Genomic DNA, 17,812 nt, shown 5'->3' on the forward strand with positions numbered 1-17,812 from the left:
CCCTGCCCCCTTCTGTTCACGTTCAGCTGATGTGCTAGCTTGTAGTCAATCTCTCTCCAGTCTGTTTGTCTGTCTTAGTAACCCAGCTGGGCAGTGCATAGCCTATATCTCACCAGGCCTGCACTGGGACAAAAATTGGTCTCTTTGGTCCAGACCTGCCCACGACAATCCGCACACAGATACTGTATCAACTCAGTTCATGTGAAAGCATGTTTTTGAATGACAATAAATGAACCTTGAACCTTGAACCTTGAACTCGCCCCATTGATGTACATATAAACAACGGGCCTTAATAACAGTAGTATACTGAACAACATCCCTTATATTCTGGAGCCTTGAATAAAATAAATGATGATTACACAGTATTTTGCTCACTTGCTCTGCAGAATGATACTGGAGAAAGGGTTTAAGATTCAAGAGTGTGTATTTATCACTCACTCATATAACAATGCAATACAAAGTTGAACTGTATCCAAGAGTATTGGATAGATAGTTTAATAATAGTACTTGTAAGAGACAATTGTTTTAGAATTAAATGTGTCTGCATGTGGCTCACTGTGGCCACAAGGGTGCAGTATTTAAGTTCTGTTTACATGGTTTTAGGCAGCAGGCACACACCTGCTTAAGTCTTCCTCCACCTGCTCCTCCTGCACCACCACCATGGCAGCGGGAGCCTCACTTGCCTCACTGTCCAACTGACCCACTGCTGAAGCACCAGCATCACTGCTGCTAGCTCCGGCCACGCTGGCCCCCGCAGCAAACATTTTGGAATCTTTTTTGCTCTTAGCAGCTTCAGTCGCGAGAGCTTTTTTTTCTTGTCTCATTGTTTTTCAGCTCCGCCTTTCCGTTTTTTACCCACATTCTCCATTTCGTAATACTCATTTTTTCATGTGCTGGTGTTTTTTGTTTCTCTCACTCTCTCTCTCTCATCATGACTGCTTGTCATTAAAGGTGATTGGACGAGGGGGGTCTAGAACATGCGTGGGTGGGACTCCTGGCCTCTGTAGCCTATCATAGGGCCATTGGGCCAGGTATTCTTTAGACAGACAAGCCAATGGGCCTCTGCTGTGTCTGCAGGCTGCATCAGAGCTCTGTGGACCGGTGTATCTCTCTGGGCCGGGAGAGTTACCATGGCAAGGCGCAGCAAAAAATAAATAAACAAATAAAAAATTAAAAACGGGCAGCCATCGGCCCATTATTGATCGGCCCACCGGGAAAAGTCCCGGTACTCCCCATGGTCAATCCGCCCCTGTATCTCACTGTCTGTGTTTTATTTATCAGCCACTTCCAGCGCTGTTCTGTGACTCTGTGCCTGAAAACTTAAGACTGAAATACAACTCATGTTATTCATTACGTTTGATAAATGCCAACTTGGAAAGATAACCCTGTTGTGTGTGTACACGTGTTCACATGCGCTTGCACAAAATGACCATTGCGTTTTCCAGCAGCAACCTCAACTATACAGACAATATATAATTAAGATGGCACTCAACCACACAGACCACACATTATATAGTTAAGATGGCACTCACAGGCACTCAGAATTTTAAAACAAGACAATGACTATCTGGTCTCTCAGTCAATGTTTAGTGACAGGTCAGGACTTATAAACTACAAGATTGATATTAACTGACTAAAGCTCATAGGCTTGTGCTAACATTTTATAGCCAGAGCTGTGTAGTAGAGTAAATTGTGAGGACTGGACTAATCACCAGGTAGCAGAGCCAAAGCTTAGTGTTACATTTGATTATTTTCTACATTTTATATTTTCCACAATTTCTCATTCATGGTCATGTTATTTATGAGGTTAATTTTTCTGCACCAGATTGCCTTCAACTTTAAAAATGTGCAAAATTTTCCAAGCCATAGCATTTGTAAATGGACTTTGTTAAATTAAAAAAAAGAAGAAAAAATGACCCGCCGCTGCAAGGCCCGCACTCTCTCACCCTATCACTGACGATCTCTCATTCCTCATGCCTAAAACTAACCAACCACAACCAATCACTGCTATGAGTATTAAGGTCAGTCACTAGTAACAGGCTGAATGTGGGTGGGATGATGCTGCATTCAAAGCAACTTGGAAATATGGGACAAACCGTGTCCTGTATTGATTCAAAACGGGACGCAATATTTAAGTGTAAAATACAGGGTGATTCTATTTTTTACGGGACAGGTGGCAACACTACATGCATCCCATCTGCTATTAATCAGAATGACAATATTTATGATCCCTCGATGGACTGAGATCTGTGCATCAATATTACAAACAGAGGGATGAGCAGCAGTACTCCTCCTCCTTCTCGATCATAGCAGATTCAAGCAGGCCTGAAGCAGCTGCCAAAAAAAACCCAGGTGTCCAGTTATTTTCTCTAAATGTGTATGTGTTTGAGTGTTAATGCCAAAAAATAAAAGTAAGAAATAAGTTAAATGAAAAATTGAAGAGTTACCATTGTGTTTTTTTCACTGGGACAGCAGGAGAGGTAGTCTGCAGTCATGCTGAGTCTGCCAAAGATGTGGTGTACTATGAAGTGGAAGGGTTGCATGGCTTGTTACCATCATGTGACACAGCCATTGGTGTCCCTCATCCGCTGCAAACACTGGAGGGCCTTGTCTGCAAAGTGAACTCCCTCTTACCCCTTCTTACCCAACAAAATTCTACTCAGTCCACTCAGTACTCAGTCTCAGGCCTGGTGGAAACACACTTTGCCGGGCTAATGGTCAAATGCTCCTCCCAAGTGGCACTGTAAATCACAATGTCATCAAGGTACACACAAGCATCGTCATCACATCCATTCAATACCTGATCCATGAGCCTCTCGAAGGTTGCAGGGGTGCCATGCAGCCCGAATGGCAGGACCGTAAACTGGAAGAGCCCCCCAAGGAGTCCTGAAGGCAGTTAGCTTTCTGGACTGCTTAGAAAGAGGCACCTGCCAGCAGCCTCTGCAAAGGTTGATTTTGCTTTGCCTAGGTGGTCAATCATGTCATCAATATGTGGTGTAGAGTTTAAGTACCTGAAATCAATACAAAAACGTATAGTGCCATTCTTCTTTGGAAACAAAACTATAGGGTTACACCACTCACTTTTTGAACACTCAATGATCCCCAGGGATAGCATCAGGTCCACTTCCTTTTTGAGGGACACTAGGAGGCACTCTGAAACCCTGTAACTCATACGTTTAACTTGACCTTCATCTTTCAACACAATATCTTGTTAAACGAGATGTGTGCGGCCTGGATACTCTTGGAATATTTGATATTTGAAAATCTTTGAGAAAAGAAAGCTTTCACCTGATTTTGTTGGTCAACTGATAGATGGCTCAGATCAGGTTCCATGGGGGCTGGTGAGGGCAGGTATTGGTCATCCACAGCCATTTCCTCCTCCACAGCTCTGATGATCAAGCGCTTCAGCCCACTTCTTGAGGAGGTTACCATGCAGTAAGTTCTGAGTTGAATGTGGTCACCCTGGGGTGGCAACTTGATAGGTGGTGGGTCCAAGACGTTTCTCCACCTCAAATGGTCCTTGCCAGAAGCTTGTTGTCACTGGTGGGCAGCATGACTAGGATCTTCTGACCTGGGATAAAGATCCTTTGCCATGCCAACTTGTCTGGTACTGCTGGGCCTCTGCCATGGGATGCTGGGCAAATTCACTCATAAACTGGTCCCCTTCCTAGGCCTCCTTCAGCAAGGTCAGAGGTCCTCTCACCTCATGACCATACAACAGTTCAAATGGAGAACACACAGAAGAGGCCTGGAGCACTTCTCTATAAGCAAAGAGAAGGTAGGATAGCCATTGATCCCAATCAGAACCAGTGTCACTGACAAACGTATGGAGCATCTACTTGAGTCTGAGGATTGTAAGGGGTGGTTCTCACACTCTTGATGACAAGCAGTTGGTAACCTGTTTCAGAAGTGTGGACATAAAGTAAGTGCCCTGGTCAGTTAAAATCTCACAGGGAAAACCAACTCCGGAGAAGAACTGCACCAAGGAGAATGCCACAGTCTTGGCTTTAACCAATTTTAGAGGGAACACTTCTGTGTACTTGGTAGCATAGTCTGTGATCAGCTGCATGTAGCGGTTCCCCACTTTGCTCCTCTAAACTGAGCCAACAGCATCCATACCAAGACACTTAAAGGGAATATTAACAATGGGCAGAGGCTGGAGTGGAGCTTTAGAAGGTCTTTTACCTTATATCTTCTGACACTGAGGGCAAGTCCTACAAAATTAGGCAACATCTGCCCACAAACCAGGACAGTGTCTTCTGTTTTCTTAGGTGGCCAGCCCAGGGTTGACAGAGTGGCCCCAGACTAGTACTGTGTCTTGGGCTGCTTTGGTAACCACTAGCTGCTTAGCTGGTCCATGCTGATGGTAGAGAATACCCTTATGCAGGAAATACTCCTCTCTGGAAATATCCACACACTCACTCTGTACATATTTCTCTTTAGCATTCTGCAAGACAGTAATTAAGCTGGGTCATCTTGCTGCATCTGAATTATGTTTGAAGGCACAGTAAAAACCAAGTGGCAAATCTGGAACAACCTCATTTGATGGCTTTACCACCGTACACTCTGGTGTTGTTGGGGGAATGTCCACCTGTGGGTGTCTTTTGCAGTCTTCCAGGCGTTGTAACTCAATGGTTGCTCTTTTGACTAGGTTCCTCTGAGTCAAGGTTTCCAAACCAAGGGTGTCTGGCCCAGGGGCGATTCTAGGGTCAGAGCTTTAGGGGTGCTGAGCACCCAATGAGCCACTTTGCCACCACCCACCCTTTTTTCACACAAAAACAAAACATATGTCTATGTAATATAGGCTACTTAATGGCAATAAGTTAGTATATATATACACTAGGGGGGTCCGGGGGCATGGCCCCCCGGAAGAAAATTTTGAAAAATTACCCTTTAAATGGTGACTACTGGTGAGATTTTTGAAATAATGTTGACCGACTGAGACTTACAAAATGAGTCACATTCTTACAAGAGTAGCGTTTTGCCTAGGAGTGTGGACAGCAGGTCTGAGGGGGCTTCAGACGGCTCTAGCAACTTTTAATATAAGCTAGTGTAGCAGCTTTAATGTGGTTGCTTATAAACTGAAGAACACCACTCAGACCAGGAATCAGGATCTACACATTTATCCCCTGTAGGGGCAGCGAGGGACAGTCAGTACACACAGGTTGTCAGAGCTCTCTCTGTCTCCTGCAGCAGGTCGTGAAATATGCAAATGATGGTAAAATCTCCAAATTTAACAAAACAAACGTTAATATTCAGCAGTCTGTTAGCAATGATATTGTTACGTTTATATACAGTTTAAGTCAAAATAACTTATGCTAACTTAACCAACAGACAGATAGCATCACAACCCATCTTACCAGCACAAAAGTGTGATGCAGGGATCTATTTAATTATGCGCAGCTATACAGTTAATGAGATGCTACATGAGATCTATGTTCTCCCCGTGTCATGTTATTTGTATTAATCCGCGGGACAAAGCTGAGAGTTGAATGCTGTATCAATCAATGAATTTCAGTCAAGAGTTAAAAAGAAATACTACTTCTACGTTTCAATAACTTCACAAAAAGTTTCCCAAGTTTTGCCGGGAAGGTAAAGCTACGTGACTACGTGACGACGGTCGTGCTGCGGAGCGGTGCGGTGCAGGTACAGGAGGAGAAGCAGCAGGTGAGAAGAGGATGATACCATTTGCTAAGCGGGGGCGTTTTCATTTTTGTCCTTAACATATACAGTACAGACCAAAAGTTTGGACACACCTTCTCATTCAAAGAGTTTTCTTTATTTTCATGACTATGAAAATTGTAGATTCACACTGAAGGCATCAAAACTATGAATTAACACATGTGGAATTATATACTTAACAAAAAAGTGTGAAACAACTGAAAATATGTCTTATATTCTAGGTTCTTCAAAGTAGCCACCTTTTGCTTTGATTACTGCTTCGCACACTTGGCATTTTCTTGATGAGCTTCAAGAGGTAGTCACCTGAAATGGTCTTCCAACAGTCTTGAAGGAGTTCCCAGAGATGCTTAGCACTTGTTGGCCCTTTTGCCTTCACTCTGCGGTCCAGCTCACCCCAAACCATCTCGATTGGGTTCAGGTCTGGTGACTGTGGAGGCCAGGTCATCTGGCGCAGCACCCCATCACTCTCCTTCTTGGTCAAATAGCCCTTACACAGCCTGGAGGTGTGTTTGGGGTCATTGTCCTGTTGAAAAATAAATGATGGTCCAACTAAACGCAAACCGGATGGAATAGCATGCCGCTGCAAGATGCTGTGGTAGCCATGCTGGTTCAGTATGCCTTCAATTTTGAATAAATCCCCAACAGTGTCACCAGCAAAGCACCCCCACACCATCACACCTCCTCCTCCATGCTTCACGGTGGGAACCAGGCATGTAGAGTCCATCCGTTCACCTTTTCTGCGTCGCACAAAGACACGGTGGTTGGAACCAAAGATCTCAAATTTGGACTCATCAGACCAAAGCACAGATTTCCACTGGTCTAATGTCCATTCCTTGTGTTCTTTAGCCCAAACAAGTCTCTTCTGCTTGTTGCCTGTCCTTAGCAGTGGTTTCCTAGCAGCTATTCTACCATGAAGGCCTGATTCACACAGTCTCCTCTTAACAGTTGTTCTGGAGATGTGTCTGCTGCTAGAACTCTGTGTGGCATTGACCTGGTCTCTAATCTGAGCTGCTGTTAACCTGCGATTTCTGAGGCTGGTGACTCGGATGAACTTATCCTCCGCAGCAGAGGTGACTCTTGGTCTTCCTTTCCTGGGGCGGTCCTCATGTGAGCCAGTTTCTTTGTAGCGCTTGATGGTTTTTGCGACTGCACTTGGGGACACTTTCAAAGTTTTCCAAATTTTTCGGACTGACTGACCTTCATTTCTTAAAGTAATGATGGCCACTCGTTTTTCTTTACTTAGCTGCTTTTTTCTTGCCATAATACAAATTCTAACAGTCTATTCAGTAGGACTATCAGCTGTGTATCCACCTGACTTCTGCACAACACAACTGATGGTCCCAACCCCATTTATAAGGCAAGAAATCCCACTTATTAAACCTGACAGGGCACACCTGTGAAGTGAAAACCATTTCAGGTGACTACCTCTTGAAGCTCATCAAGAGAATGCAGAGTGTGTGCAAAGCAGTAATCAGAGCAAAAGGTGGCTACTTTGAAGAAACTAGAATATAAGGCGTATTTTCAGTTGTTTTACACTTTTTTGTTAAGTACATATTTCCACATGTGTTAATTCATAGTTTTGATGCCTTCAGTGTGAATCTACAATGTCAATAGTCATGAAAAGAAAGGAAACTCATTGAATGAGAAGGTGTGTCCAAACTTTTGGTCTGTACTGTACATTTTAAACCACAAACTACAGAGTATGTTTTGGACATTATTTAACCTTGTCAAAGTCGAACTTTTAGAATAAAAACAACTCTTTCTGCAAGTTTTATGGGTGCTTAGCCCATTATTAGGGGTGCTTCAGCAGGCTAGCCTCGCTCATGGTCTGGCCCATGTTGAAGTGAGCTCTGGGGCTGGGGATGTTCGAGCCTGAACCTCCAGCTCCAGCAGCTGGAACTGATGATTAGATTAGATTAGATTGTCTTTATTTATCCCACAACGGGGAAATATACATATTACAACAGCTTGTGGTGCCAACAGTACACATAAGAACAAAAATATGAATAGAAATATTAAATAGATAAAATAAATAGAAAAACACAAGATATTTACAAAGTACAATGAGATATTTACAGAAGCAGACAAGTGAGTGTAAAGTGTAAAGTGACTGTTCAGGTAGTGATTGAGTTAAACAGTCTGATGGCTGTGGGGATGAATGATCTGCGGTAGCGCTCCTTCTTACACAGTAGGTGTAAGAGTCTGCTGCTGAAAGAGCTGCTCAAGGCTTCCACAGTCTGCTGCAGGGGGTGAGAGGTGTTGTCCATGATAGATGTCAGCTTGGCTAACATTCTCCTCTCATCCACCACCTCTATGGAGTCCAGTGGGCAGTCCAGGACAGAGCTGGCCTTCCTGACCAGTTTGTTCAGTCTCTTCCTGTCCCTGTCTGTGCTGCTACCTCCCCAGCAGACCACTGCATAAAGGAACACTGATGCCACCACAGTGTCATAAAATGTTCGAAGTAATGTCCTCTGCACCCCAAAGGACCTCAGTCTCCTCAGCAGGTGGAGGCGACTTTGGTCCTTCTTGTACAGGGCATCCCTGTTGTCATTCCAGTCCAGTTTATTGTTTAGGTGAACACCCAGGTATTTGTATTTTGCCACCATCTCTATGTCCAAACCCTGGATGTTCACTGGTGTGATCTGTGGTGTCTTCCTCTGGAAGTTGATCACCATCTCCTTTGTTTTACTGGTGTTTATATGCAGGTGGTTGCATTCACACCAGTTATCAAAGTCGATGACCCCCCTATATTCCTGTTCGTTCCCCTCAGACACATATCCAACAATGGCTGTATCGTCAGAGAACTTTTGTAGGTGACAGTTCACGGTGTTGTGTGTGAAGTCCGATGTGTAGAGGGTGAAAAGGAAGGGAGAGAGCACCGTACCCTGAGGGTCCCCCGTACTGCATAGAACCACGTCTGAGACACAGTCCTTGAGTCTCACATACTGTGGTCTGTTGGTGAGAAAGTCTGTGGTCCATGCAGCCAGGTGTTGGTCAACTCCCGCCCCTTCCAGTTTCCTCCTCAGAAGTGCCAGCTGTATTGTGTTAAAAGCACTTGAAAAGTAAAAAAACATGACCCTAACAGTGCGTCCAGTGTTCTCCAGGTTAGAAAGTGATCTGTGCATTAGATAGATGACTGCGTCATCCACCCCAATTCCAGGACGGTAAGCAAACTGAAGGGGGTCCAGTGTTGTGCTCACCTGGGGACGGATGTGCCTGAGAATAATCCTCTCCATGGTCTTCATCAGGTGAGAAGTGAAGGCGACGGGGCGGAAGTGGCCAGGCTCCTTGGGGTGCACAGACTTAGGAACTGGCACCACACAGGAAGTCTTCCACAGGACAGGGACTCTCTCCAGAGTAAGGCTCAGGTTGAAAATGTGTGTGACCACCTCACAGAGCTGGTCTGCACAGTCCTTTAATACTCTGGAGCTGATGCCATCCGGGCCTGTGGCTTTTCGCGCCTTGATCCTCCTCATTTCCATTCTCACCTGCCCAGTTGTCAAGGAGAGGGGGGAGATGGTCTGCAGGTGCCTTCATTCTGATGTGGCAGCCATCAATGGCACCCACACGCTTTGAATGCCTCATGTTGTGCAAGGGCAGCAAACCCCTCTCCTGTTGCCTCCAGCTTATTTGGTTTGGGGAGGGTGATGCAGTGGCTCCTCTTCTCCACTATTTTGCCTGCCACCTTATGTACAGCACGGAAGACACTTGTCTTCGGGGCACCAAATGCCCAGGAAACAACACTGTAAGAGGCCCCATGAGCCAGCCAGTACAAAAATAAAAGAACTTCAAAGTCAGGTTCCCAGCCATGACTTTTGTTGATGTCAAGCAATTCCATCAACATGTTTATGGCATCACGTGACAGACGGAAATCCCTCTTTGGATCCTCCTGGGGATCCAAATATACTGCCATCAACGGTAGTGCTGTGTTGATGACGGCATAACGAACAGAGGGTTTCTGGAAAAAATAAAATCAAAACTGTATCACAAAAGAATGCACAAAAAACTATGCTTTCTTCTCATTTATTATATTATAGAGAATTGTTTCATTTCATTTTATTCTGATTTATTCCATTCATGGTATACATTCTCACATGGTTGCACATATTTACATAATGTACACATTGTCACCATAAATAAAAAGGAGCATGATGAAGAAAACTTATAGTACCTGCCCCTCTCTATTGTTACAATTACATTGGCTTACTTCAACACCAATATTGTACTCTGTTTCAAAATATTAAAGATGATGAAACATAGTAGTGACAAGAAAACAAACAAAATAGCAGTAGGCCTAGACACCACTCGTCTATCTATCTTTCCTTTTTTCCCCTTCTTTTTCTCTTTCTCCTTCTTCTTTTTTGTAGACGCTTATCTTGTCTTTTTTAAACATTTTCTTAAACTGAGACATACTTGTACAACTTTTCAATTCCTTGCTTTGCGAATGCCATAGTTTTACACGAGCAACAAAAATACACATTTGTTTAAAGCTTAACCTTGCAAATGAATGTTTAAAATCAACCTTCAGTCTGTTGCCCCCTTCCTCCAATTTAAACAAGTTTTGTAAATGTTCTGGTAATGATCTGTTCTTTGCTCTAAACATTGTTGCCTGTAACGTCTATCCTACGTGACTTTAAGTGTTGTGTTTGTATTGTTGTCTGAAGAACAACCTTTAACAATTAAGGCCATAAAGACAATGAGGAGGAGAAGGAGGAGGAGGAGGATGGTGGTGGTAACAGGCCTAATAAGTATCAGGAAAAAAAAAACAATCTAAAACTAATGTCAACTAAACTTAAAGTAGGTTAAATGTATTTAAACAACAAAACTGTCTACAAATTATAAGGTAAAGAAAAATAAATAAATAATGAATTGCCTGAATAAAAGTTGATACAAAACTAATAATTCTGATAATTACCAGGTGCCGACGTATTGCCATCAAGCACAGAATACGTCTTCGTCTCAATGAAATGAGTCTCCGCATATTTTGTGTAATTTGGAATAGGCAGTATAGCGCTACTCCAACAACGTGTGGTTGATCCATGATTGTCTGGGCTGTTAGTGAACGAGGACAGGTGTGTTCCATTTACCTCTTTCACTCCTCCTCCGCCCACTTTCCCTCCGCCCTCCAAGTGGCCTCCGTGTGACGTCATAGCAAGGGCTGAGGGCAAGTGAGCGAGGGCGACTCAAACTGTTTTTGGAACGCAGTCCTGGTCTCTGATGTCTTGCTCTCTCCCTCCACCATTTCCATGACCAGATATCTTCTTCGGTCCTCTCCAGACATCCCTGGTGTTGTTCTGCTCCAGCTGCTGCTCCAGCTTCCTCTTGTAGCTGTTTTTCCCCTTCCTAATTTCCTGCCTGAGCTCCTTCTGGACTCTCCTCAGTTCCTCTTTGTCCCCTGATCCGAAAACCCTCCTCTTTTCATCCAGGAGGGTTTTGATCCCAGCGTTCACCCAGGGTTTGTTGTTGGGAAAACACTGTACTTTCCTGGAGGGTACAGTGTTCTCCACACAGAAATGAATGTAGTCCGTGATGCAGTCTGTCAGGCCGTTGATTTCCTCCCCATGTGGGCTGCAGAGTGCTTCCCAGTCTGTGATGTCGAAGCAGTCTCTCAGCCTTTCCCTGGCCTCCTCAGACCAAACCTTCACTGACTTTTTCTGTGGCGGATTTTTATTCACCACAGGTATGTAGTCAGGTAGCAAATGGACCAGGTTGTGATCTGAGCGACCAAGCGGGGGGAGGGGGGAGGATGTGTATGCTTCCTTTAAGTTTGCATACAGGAGATCCAAGGTTTTATTGTCCCTGGTGTGACATTTCACATACTGGGTGAAGGAAGGGAGAGTAGAGGACAGGGGGGCATGGTTAAAGTCCCCGGAGATGAGGAGGAGGGACTGTGGGTGCTGAGTTTGAAGTTGAGAAACAACAGTGTGGAGGAGCTCACAGGCTGCAGCAGCATCAGCCGAGGGAGGGATATAAACAGTTGTGATGATTACATGTGAAAACTCCCTCGGAAGATAGTAAGGCCGACAGCTAGTCGCTCAATGTCTCTGGTGCAGCACTGCTCTTTAACACTGATGTGTCCAGGGTTGCACCATCTCTCAATAACAAACACAGCTATGCCCCCTTCTTTCCTCTTACCACACTCCTCTGCTCTCCTGTCCGCCCGTATGATCTTGAAGCCCTCCAGAGTTACCAGTGAGTCTGGAGAAAGTCCGTTCAGCCACATCTCAGTGAAGCACATGAGGCTACGGTCACGATACTCTCTCTGTAGCTGGGTCAGCGCCGTTAATTCCTCCATCTTATTAGAGAGAGATCTTACGTTTCCCATGATGACAGACGGTAAACATGGTTTATACCGTCTTTTCATCACCCAACGCTTCACTCCAGCTCTGCAGCCTCTTTTCCCCCTCCGTATCTCCGTGTAGAGAAGTCGCGTCTGGCTCAGAGCCAACAGCTGATCGCGAGTGTGAACAATGGAGCCGTGGCTGAATGGCTCTCCAGCTGAAGTTTTCAAAAGTCCGATAAATAGCAGTATGCAGACTGCTAAAGTTATAAACTGACCATCCATGGATCCTCACTTGCAAGGTGAATCAGTGTAGCAGAAACAAAAACTAAAGAAATATTCTAAACACACTAGAAAGATAACGTAAAAGGAGCTGCTGTAACTGGCTGCCGATCTTGCGGCGCCATCTTTAAAAGATGTAGGGCTTTAAAGCACTGATCCTGGGGTGTAGACTCCTCTCTCAGTCAGGCATCGCGTAGGCACCAAGAATGCCAGCCAGGTCTGTCAGTGTTGGTTCCCTGATGTCTTCAACCTGAGTGCCTGTGACCCCTCCAGAGGCTCCCATATCTGTACCGTCTGCTTGCTCCTCTTGTCCATTCTGAGGTTCCCGAAACTCCAAACAATTTCCTCTTCCATTCCGTCCTCCACGCTGTGTTATTCATAGGCTGGGGTTGGGGTGCCAAGGCAAAAAAAATAAAAGAGGTCAACATAACAGAAATGAACTTAAGCACTAACTACAGAGAACTTAACAGCACAAACTGACCTTTACAAACTGAGACATGGGGGAACATATATAGTGGCTGATCAGGCCATTTAGTGACATAAGGACTCAAGGACATAAACATCTTAACAGGTACTAACAAACACAACACATGTCAGTAGCACTAGCTAACATCCACTAAGGGAAAATAATTAAAGAAAATTATAAAAATAGTTATTCAACAACAATCATGGCTTCAACAACGACCTCTCAGACAACTGGTAACTCAAAGAAAACTGAATTAATGTCAAGTAGACTGAAGAACTGAAGTTAAGGAAAATATAGCAAAATTGACAAGAAAGCTAGCTTACTGTGTGCACTACAAATAGATACCTGCTGCCAAGAAACGCTAATAAAACTGAATATTTTACATGTAACAAATCCAAGGTGTCCAGTTATTTATCTAAATGTGTATGTGTGTAACGACGGACTGCCGTTACGTCGGTAATGAGTCAGCTTAGGAGGCATGTGGGAATGTGTACGTATGTGTGTATATGTAGGTAAATATGTGTATGTTTGTATATACATATAGACATATGTGTTATGGCTTATGGGGGTTGGACCCGGAAGCACAGACTGACAGGCGTCTAAGTGCAAAAAATTTTTTATACAAACGAAAACCTCCACAGGCAAAATCAACAGGCGGCCGGCAAGGCAGGCGGGGAAACACCAGGGGCAAGAAAACACAGGAACTCAGGCGACGAGGCAGCAAGGTACACAGAACTGAAAAAACACATGAGAGAAAAACACGTCAATACTCACGGGCAAAAACACAAGGCAGTACATGGAAAATTGTCAAGAGAAACGGTCAGCTCTACCGACAAGACGGAATTATCTGGCGGGGGAGTAGGGTGAAGACCAGAGGCTTTATGGAGGTAGTGATGAATGAATGGCTGCAGGTGTGCCTCATCAGCCCCGTCTGCCAAGCCCTGCAGAGGGGGAAGAACAAAATGGCGGGGGAAGCAGAGACGGCAAAAAACACACAAGACACAGAAACCTCACAAAAGGAGGTGAAATGAGACGCACACACACTGCTAATTTTAAATTGTTTATTGATATTATGATTGCGGGATCAGCTGTTTACCTGTGCCATCAAGGTTCACCTGACAGTAGAGAAAGCCCGTGATCAGCGAGGCACTGTTGCAGTATGTGGGAACGTATAAGATCTTTTAGGCGAACTGATTGTGTATAATTATGTGAAGCATAAACTTACCTCTGCTGCTTCTCTTTCTCCAAGGGTGTGTCCAGACAAAAGAGTTCCCAGGGGGTGCGGACTCCTTCTATTATGCTGCCTTCATGTGCTATGGTATTTATGGTAAATACCAAAAGACGACGTGAAAAGTGCACATGAACACCCTCTCATGTGGTATTTTCCACTGGGCAACTCGTAGAATTTTTTGATGCCCGAGTTGCCGAGATGAGATAACCTTTCACCTTTTCAACATGGCGGCGAGCAACGAAAGATTTGTGAATGGTAAGCAATGTACACTACTAAACGTGTTTTGCTACTGTTAGTGGATAGTTTTTGGAGCCTATAAAGTGTTGCTCCATTGACAATTGTAATATGATGCGTTAACACTCGTTGTCAGTTTTTAAAATACCGTTATGGTTTGGTTTTACCTCCCCAGAGCAGATGCTAGCAGATGTCAATAGGAGCTTATTTTCTCTGTACAACAACAAAAGCACATGAACACAACGCACTGGTAAATACCAGATCACAAGTGGAAAATACCATGTGTACCATAGCACATGAAGGCAGCATAAGTTCCGCTTGATTGAGCGGGAGGCACCAAGTGGGGAGTAGGTAGAGGGGAGTTTAATTGCTGGGTTTCAATGTAAATACTTGTAAATTATTATGGGTATTTATTTGGGCGATTTTTGGGGGTTTATATTTATTGTATTTATATTTGCTAGGGACGTTTATTTATTGTATATTTAGGTGGGGGTGTAGAATGAAATGGTATGTGCCAATTAGTGAAAGGAGGTGCTGGGGTATTTAAGCGGGTTATTTGGAGGAGGATCAGGTTGGGTTAGGATGTTCGTAAACATGACGTGCTGAACATAAAATAAAGGAAATATCACGTGCTGAACATCGTCCGTGGATCTCCTCATTTGGTCGCCTCGGGCAAGTTGACAATGTGTTTGAGTGGTAATGCCAAAAAATAAAAGTAACCCAAATTAGAAAAATGAAAAGTTATTAGCATTGTGTTTTTTTCAATTTGGGGCTGCTGATGTGGCCATCACATAGTCCAACAGTATAATGGTTGAGCTGAGTGTGGACAGCCCACCGGGGTCCCATCTCGGCCCCATAGAGTGGGATCCACACATGGTACGCATTTCACGCTGGTATGGGGGCCCACAGTGGGCTATCCACACTGTAGGCTTAGTGTGGGTTTGCTGTGCACATACTGGTTACAGTGTGGGTTTACTGTGGGCATACTGGGAAAACTTGGTTTACTGTGGGAACACAGGGCATACTGTGGCATACTGCTCAAATGTCCCCATGGCCATGCTCTGTGGGTCCTTAACAAATAACAAAAATAGTTTTGTCCCATTTTGAATGTGCAGTATAGATCCTAATCAGCGGAATTTGTTGACTTACAGTATAATCATCCCTATAGACCTTTTTCATGGCAGCCATTTTGACACGAGATAGTAGGACAAATACAGGTGTTACCAATGATACTAATTAAGTTTCCATTCCATTCAGGCCAAACAGAGTCAGGGTGCTGCTATTGCACATGTTGGCTCATTAGAGAAACTCTGCTACACTAAATGGAACAGAACCTTAATTAGTATCATTGGTAACACCTGTATTTGTCCTACTATCTCAAGTCAAAATGGCTGCCATGAAAAAGGTCTATTACTATACAAGGACATCATACTGGATTCAACAAAACCTTGGATTACAGTCAGTGATGCTTTGTTACACTCACTGTCAATGTTCATACACTTTCATACACACTTGAGAGGCAGACGACTCGAGATGACAAAAGAGACAACGTGATTGAAGGGACTCAGCCACCTATGCTGGAGGAACCAGGGCTCCTCAACTCAACTGGTGCAGAGATCGAGGAACCTTAAGCATCAGGAGCGACCCAGAGATGGGGTCTAGCAGTAACAAGCTTCTTCATGAGGTGTAATCCAGGCAAGGAATACCACACCCTCAAAGAGGAAAGGGATCGATACATGCGGCAGAGAGAGATCGTCTTCGTCAGGATCCAGAAAGTGGGTTGAGACACCCAGGGGAAGGGTGGTCTGAAAAGCGTCCGTGCATGAAGTGGTACAGGCTGTGCATGCATTGTTAGGACATGCAAGCACCCCACCCACACAGAAGGATTTGGAAAAGCAGCAACTCTGGGTTCCAGGAGGCCAAATTTACTATGTCCTCAAAGACAGTGACGTATGTGGTCGATACAACACAGGGATACAACACAGTTACTCTAGCCAACTAAATTTAAACAGAGAGAGCTACTGTTAACAGGCATGGCTGGTGACTGTATCTGACTCAAGGGCCATTCACGTCAGGACGCAGGCGTAGACGTTCGGATGTAGGCAGTGAGAAGCTAGGCAAGTCTCCTTGCTACCAGCTAAAGCAGTCCCTTAAATCCATATTAAAGCAACACCTTGGAAGTTTAGGGACCTAATCCTTTATAACGGAGAGCTGGTCCAGTACCTCCTGAACAGGGGTAAACTCAGGATCTAACAATAGCAAATACAATTGTATTGTGGTAACAGCAAATGCACCAGGAAATGGTTATGGTTAATAAAAATGCAAACATTTATTGCAGGTGTGTAACAGGGCCCAAAGTGCAGTCTCCTGCGTCACAGTCAGATGTCAGGGTTTCTGCACTGTCACTGCAAGACTAATGGCCTGCAGGGCCGAAACATCAAGGATTTTTTTAAATGATTTTTTAAGATATTTTCTTTTAAACTAAAATTTATTATACAAATAGCAAACTCCTTTAAGGAATAAATCAGTACAAAGGTTGTTTGTGTGACATTAGCGAGTGTGCTGTCCAGAGAGAGAGAGAAAGACATCAGTCTGTGTGTGACAATGAGTATGAAGTCAGCATTAACATTGTAGCTTTGTACGTAGCAGTACAGCGTGTACATTTGTCGGTGAAAAAATTGCTTCAAAACCTCAAGACCCAAGCCAAGCTCCTGCTGATCAAAGGGAAGGAAGGTAGAACTAACTTTGCAACAACTTTAACCAAGGCTCACTCCTGTGATGGGACACACTATTTCCTACATGCACTGGTACTGAATGTAAATTGTGGGGTGAATAATCATGCAATGTGAATGCAATTTTTGGGGATACTGGAGCAGTGCAGTGCAGCGATGCCTTGATTAACCTGAACCCTCAGAATCAAGAGGATTAGAAGTAACTCAGCTACAATGCTTAAAAACAACAAAAACTTATTAATACTAGTCTAATCTACAAATGTCACATTATAGACTATTCAGGCTCAGGTCTTCTGCATGGATAACCTGTCTAGTACAAATCAATTTTCCAATAAATATGTAATAAATCAAACTGTGTCATATCAGAAGTGGACAACAATGGCTGGACCAGATCTGATGTCACTGGAAAGAAAAGATCTGCTATATACTGCACTATAACCTGACTGATATGTTTAGACTACACAGACATACAGTACAAGGACCTCATCTCATACCTTGCCTCCACCTGGTTCATCAGTTGTGCATGTGTGTGTGTGTGTGTGTGTGTGTGTGTGTGTGTGTGTGTGTGTGTGTGTGTGTCTGTGTTTGTGTTGTGTTTGTGTGTGTCTTCTGGCTGTATGTGGGTGGCTGTGTGTTGCTGCGGCCAGCTTTGAGAGGGTAATCCATCTCCATCACTTAAATGATTATCCCCATTAATCTGCTATAAAGTAATAAAGTAAACACCCCGCTCCCCCTCCCTCTCTTCCACCTCCTACTCCGCCTTTTCTCTGAATGGAGGTTCATTAAGTCTTGAGTACATTAATAAGTCTTCATGTCCCCCCACCGTTTCTATCACCTGGTGCTTGGGGCCCCAAGAGGCCCTGGTCTTTCTTTCTCTCTGTCTTTATGTATGAGGTGGGGAGAGG

Source organism: Pagrus pagrus (genome assembly GCF_965226575.1).
Source record: "Pagrus pagrus genome assembly, chromosome: 15".
Lineage (NCBI taxonomy): Eukaryota > Metazoa > Chordata > Actinopteri > Spariformes > Sparidae > Pagrus > Pagrus pagrus.